Here is a 6,758-nt window from a genome sequence, read left to right on the forward strand (position 1 = left end):
AACTTTGTTTCTAGAAGAAAACAGCGTCATAGTCCAGCTCAAGTAAGTTCAGTGATGGTTCATTTTTGTTGTAAAAAAGTTATTAATGTAGTTCATTTATATATAAAGCCGCTCTGGAGAAAACAGTGATGTCATCGTCCAGCTCAGTTGAGCTCTCATATAATGGTGTCAATGCAGGCAGATCAATAATATTGTTGAATTATTGTATATAAGAATTATTAAGCATGTGTGGGCTTGTGATTCGCCAAAAAAACCCATGACACCCTGAGCCATGTGTTCTGCATAAAAGTGCCACCACTATCCATTGCATCCTATCACGAGTTTGATGGTCACACACTTTGTCTCCACTACTTGCTGTATTTGATATCAATAATATCTTTAACTAAAAAAAATTTGCTTTCCTCTCAAATGCAAGGAGTTATTGAAAATGGTTCCTATAATACAGTAAATGGTCTTCAATGTACCACCATTAAATATTTGTGACCCTGGATGACAAAACCAGTCTTATGGGTCATTTTTTTGAAATTGAGATTTATACATCACATTAAAGCTGAATAAACAAGTTTTCCATTGATATATGGTTTGTTAGGATAGGACAATATTTGGCCGAGATACAACTATTTGAAAATCTGGAATCTGAGGGTGCAGAAAAATCGAAACATTGAGAAAATCGCCTTTAAAGTTGTACATTTATGTTCGTGATTGTGCTGCATTCACTCACAAAAATAAATGTTTTATACATTGTACATTATACACACTGGAAAACTGAGCAGTCCCCAAGGTAATCAACTCCAACAAAGCAGTAATGTTCCTCCCAGTTCCTTTCTTTTCTAAATATCATGGCAACATGAAGCAGATTTCTGACTTTACATTTTTGACCAAAGTACCAGGCTTTGCAATGTACAATGAAAAGGTAGCAGCATTGCTTATTAGGAAAGTAAAAACTAGACTTGATGAAATCTGGGGGAAACAGTATTTTTATAAGAAAAAGTTCTATATAGATCCATACGGGTTCTGCACAGGTGCTTCATATATAGAACTTAGAGGTTCATCATGGACATCATGGAATCACAATCCCATTTGTGCGGCCATGCCCCACGCCCATGCTCCACGCTGGTCTGAAAACGAGGTTTGTTCAGGCACATTGTTGGTGCGTTGCTATTTTGAGGCAACTGAAATAGACTGCACCATTGACCAACTGAAACCTGACCAAAGTCAATGGCACAATATTTTTTTGTTATTTAAAGAGCACGTTAGTAATGTGCGCCTATAGGTGGGTCCACAACGCGCGTACACTCTGTTATTACACACAGGGACGAGCAGCAGCACAAACATGCCAAATATTACAAATAAAAGGATTACAATGTAAAAGATTCATATTTTGTAAATAAAGATATGGTGGAATCCAGCTTGTCCCGTAGATGGTCTACTTGTGTGCTTTAACCACGTGCACAAGCAGATCCGTTTGCCTCTCTGGAGAAGTGTTCTGTCTTTCCACTTCCAAATTCCGCCATGTAAATAGTGCATCCGCCATGGCGTGAGCACAACTGGCTTTTACATGGAATGGGAGATGAGACTCTGATTGGTTTATTGCACGTTACGCCCAAAACACACCCATTACTCATTAAGAGAATAGGGACAACCCTTTTAGACTATTTTTCCCGTCGTTAACCTAGCAAAAGTGGATTCGGACACACCCTAAGTACACTTGCAGCATGCGCTTTAGACCATGGGCTTAGATCCTTAAAATAGGGCCCATTAACTGCTTGACAACTTATTCTAACCCTAACCAGTCTACTAATTCTCTACTAACACTCTAACAAGAGTTTGTAGATTTAGGTATAACATTACTTATAGTCAACACAATGTGTTAAGGGGACCATCAAAATGAAGTGAAACCCCATTATTATCTTAGAAATAATATTTTTGCTAAAACAAGACAAGCATTTGAGTAAAATTGTATTGGGGCATGCGGAATGAAAAAATAAAATAAAGAAAGGTTGTGACGTTACAGAGGAAGTGAGACGGAAATAGGTTTTGGGGATAAAAAGATCGGATGTGTTCATAATAAGACTTTGATGCCTGCTGACACCATTAGCGCTGGTGATCATTCATGGTATATCAGAGGCTTTCAAAGAAAAGGATCAATGAATGTGACTCAATAAGGGCTTTGAAATGTCCATACAAGCTTTGAATGTTGACTCTCGTATAGGCAAACATTAATCCACTGAAAATTGAGATGCAGGAGGCCACAAGGAGACAATAAATTTGCATTCAAAATTATGTCTGTCAAATGATCTTTGATTACTTGTGTTTAATATTTAACCTATGATGAAAGAGCATTCAAGAACATGCATAGCCTTTATATATAAAAAAAAACAGTATGGGTTTTATTTATGAAAAATTGGCCAATTATGTTTTTTTCAAATCCACAAACATGACATGAGAAATCAAATTTGATCTTTGAACTATTAAAACATCCTGCATTTTTCATAGCTTAAAACGTTCTCCTCATTATAAACAAAGCATATTTAATCAAGCTCCAAAAACAGCTAGTTTTGATAGTGCGGGATCTGTGACGTAACACTGGCAAATACATTTGGATATGTCTGCCTCCAGAGCAGGCGAATATTTATAGACCTTGTGTAGCCCTGCCCCTTTTCAGGGCTGTGCTCGTTGTGTTCTGTCTTCCGGTTTGTATTTCCACAGCACGAAGGTATATCTTACGGAATTATGAATGAACCGCTCGTTTAAAGATCTTCCTGATCTACTAACATCTGTTATGATATCCGCTCCAACCATTACAATGTTCATGAAAAGTTTTGTTAACTCCACAATAAGTAAATCCATTTCACCATTTTTTCACAACAATGCCATAGAAATAGACAGAGCTACTGCAAAAAAGGAAGTTCAAAAACAAAATTCTACAGCTTTTTTCACTGGCCATAGATTTTTCAGTCCCGTTCCCATCTGCAAAAATATGTTACCTTCTCCCACTCGTAAGATTCATGTTTTGTCCCACTCACACCCGCATAATACTAGAAATAGTTCTGTACGTCCTTGAAATTTCCATGAAATAGTTTCAAAACCTAGCTAGCACACATCCCAGCATAAATGTTCCTGATAAATTATTTGTATTAAAGCATCAACATTCACAATTGTTAGTATAAAAGCAAGTACTGCGTGCATGCTTTGGCATGGCAGAATGCACACAAAGTGCACTCACTTACTAATCCCAAGAAGCTGACATCTCAGGTCATCGCAATCTCACAAAGCTCCGTTATAATCAATGAAACTGACGATACAATGAATCTTTCATAATGTCTACACTTTGTTATAATCAGAGAACTCGCCAGCATGCAGAGTTCAGCACTGAACAAAAACACTGGGTGCTTTTGTTTCGGAACCTGGTGCGTTTTCTCCCTTGATTCGGTTCGTTTAGGCATATGTGAACACGGCAATCACGCTCGGATCCGCACCAAAACAATCGCTCCGAGACCGACTTAACGAGGTGGTCTCAGCCCGATTGCAAATGAACTCTGTGGAGGTTCGCTTGAGGTGAGAAAGCAATCTGACCCAACGGACCAACAAACCAAATGGTATTACAATTCATAACAGGAAATGTACTATAAAAATAGAAGTAGTGTCTGATTCTGTGAGTGAGCACATTAGTTATCACAGCTGAAAACCAAAAGAGCACCTCTTCATCTTAAAATATTGTGTAATTGCGCTTCTAAGTGTGCTAGAATGCTGTCCCGATGAAGCATTGATTCTTGCTCTCGCTGCATTATAAAATTCGTATAGTGTTTGCGTGTGTCTTGACACTTACAAATAAAGCCAATCATTATCATCATCATAGGGACTTTGCAACTGTTTACTATGTCTTATCCAAATAGGTGGACTTAGAGGTTTTTGCAAAAAAAAAAGCACACATGGACTTGGCTGGTTTTGCAACACAAAACGACTTAAAGTCCACCGCAATATGACTTAAAGTTTGCTGGAATGGTCACAAAACTAAAACACAACATGATTATTACGGTATATATGGATAATGTTTTCAAAGCATTTACTTGTTGTTAATTTTCCCTATGCAATGACGTTAATCAATCACAGTGGCTGTTAACTGATGAGCTTTAAAATGCCCCTTAAAAACTGATCATTTCAGACAGAGGGTTAGAATGACGGTAATAATTCTTTTACCACAATAATCCTTTTACCACATGCTGCCTGTTGAAGAAACGTGAGGTTTTTTATTAGGAGCTCAAACATACAATTTTACTGGTTCATGATTTACTGGTTCAACATGTTTTTTATTTATAAATTGCAGTTTTAAACTGTAACATTTACAGGTTGTTCTGTAAATATATTCAAATTTTTTCTGTATTTTAACTGAATTATTTTTGCAACCTGTCACGTTTTGTTTTGGGTTTTTGTTTGTTTTCAAGTCTCTTATTTTGAAGTTGTCTCATGGTCATGTTCCTGGTTTTGTCATGTGATTCCCTTATCCCATCATGTGATCCTGTCCTGTTTCCCCCTTTCATGTGTCTTGTTTTGGATCATTGTTTGATTGTGCCTCTCTGTGTATTTATTGCCCTCATCTTTCCATTGTCTCTTGTCTGTCTTTGTTTCCTGTAAACCATTGCTGGTGAGTTCTCTTACGAGAGGTTCTCTCGTATTGCGTAGGTTTAGCTTACGCTACGGGAAAGATTCATCTTCTGGAGATAATGAAGCCAAAAAATTATCCTTAATTTTGTATTCATTGTCAACGCAGTGCAGCAGCTAGCAGACCTAGAGCAGGCCATCTCGCGTGCTCATTGGCTGCCCTGCGGGCAACTGCTGCAGCCTACAAGTGAGCCCGGCGTGACGTCACGCCCAATGAAGGGCGCCCGCGCCTTCATAGCGTCATAGCACGCCCAGAATAGGCGTGGCTTAGTGTATGAAAAGTAGGGGCTGTAGGCTGAATTCCCTGATTTTTCGTCTCTTCAGCGAGCACTTCGCATCGCTGGATCTGAGAGAAGCCGCCGTCGAACAGCGAACAGCCAGCTTAGGACAGCGCTGAGGAAGCCGGCCGTCTTCGCCACCTTCAGCTATCCGTGCGAGCTACGCTATCCGGCGACGTATCCTTTTGCCTTGCTATATATATTCTAAAAGAGCAGCGAGTGTCTTTTTAAAGATGCCTCGCACTTCCTGCGGCTCGTGTAGAGCCCCGCTCAGCGCCGGAGACCGCCACCTGATCTGCGCTCTCTGCCTGGGCCTGGAACACGCAGAGCTCGCCCTCGCGCGGGGGCTGCGAGCTCTGTGAGGAGCTTCCACTGTCGACCCTGCGGGCTCGACTCGAGGCCTTCAACACCGCAGCAGTCACTCCGCCCTCTGTGGGACCGCGCAGGAAGAAGCGCCGTTCCTTGAGACAGCCGGAACCTGTGGCCACAGCGACACGCTCGCCGGAGAACCTCCCTCGAGCCTCGCTTTCGCCTTCCCCGCCTCTCCTCACCGACGCGCAGCTGCCGCTTACGAGCCTCACCGCCGTAGCATCGGAGGATGAGGCCGAGGAACACGCCACGAGAGACTGCTGCTCCATCCTGGCGGAGGATGCGAGCACTGCTAGGAACTTCCGATGTCGACCCTGCGGGCTCGAATCGAAGTCTTTAACCACTGCGCTGCGCGGCTAGCTCTCTTTACGTTACAAGAGAGTTTCCCCGCCTCATACAAAAACTGTTCCCAGTTCTGCTCGACCAACGAGCACGCGGCTAGCTCTCTTTACATTACAAGAGAGCTACCCCGGCCTCGCGTCGCCGTTCGCGCGTCATGCAGAGCCCTCTCGAGCTCTCTGCATGACCCGGACTGGCATCAACATACGCAACGTACTGGATGCGTGGTAAGAGCAGACATTTTTTATACAGTTCTGCTCGACCAACGAGCACGCGGCTAGCTCTCTTTACGTTACAGGAGAGCTACCCCGCCCTTGTGTCCCCATTCGCGCGTCATGCAGAGCCCTCTCGAGCTCTCTGCATGACCCGGACGGGCATCATCTGTGTCACATGTAGGTCCCGTGCCCACTACTTGTGCGCGTGCCCTCATACAAACACTGTTCCCAGTTCTGCTCGACCAACGAGCACGCGGCTAGCTCTCTTTACGTTACAAGAGAGCTACCCCGCCCTCGCGTCGCCGATCGCGCGTCATGCAGAGCCCTCTCGAGCTCTCTGTATGCTTGCGCGCCGCCGTCGAAATGTCTCGCCCTGTCAGTCCCCTTAGATAAGGCTACTGCAGCGGTGTATTTGGCAGCCAACGAGCCGGTAATGCAACCCGCTCGCCTGCACACATCCGCCGTTCTCGCAGCGACCCAGAGAAATCTCAAGTGAGTATAAGGTCTGGTTATCCGGCTCACGCCGTTGGTGTCTTGAGTGTAGAAAAGGTGCCCAAATCTCTGTGTTCACCCTTACACACAAACACGATACCCACCGTGTCTCCCGCAGAACCCACTCTCAAAAATCTGTGCTCTGTACTCACGCCTATTTTCTGCCCGCTCTGACTCACGGCCAGAACAACCTCATACAGGTTAAGAATTTAAGTTACGTGCCCGCTCACGAGCGCTCCCGCTTACTAGCAGATACATCGCCTCCGAAAAGACGCGTGTGTCCCGCTGCGGCCAGACTGCCGTCAAAGTTTATTTCCCTGTCAGTCCCCTTCAAACAGGCTACTGCAGTGGTTCATTTAGCAGCCAACAAGCCGGTTTGTTCACCCTCTCGCCTGCACACAAA

The sequence above is a fragment of the Siphateles boraxobius genome, unplaced genomic scaffold (genome assembly GCF_051911475.1).
Source record: "Siphateles boraxobius isolate OS27281-9 unplaced genomic scaffold, OSU_SipBor_1 41, whole genome shotgun sequence".
NCBI classification, from domain to species: domain Eukaryota; kingdom Metazoa; phylum Chordata; class Actinopteri; order Cypriniformes; family Leuciscidae; genus Siphateles; species Siphateles boraxobius.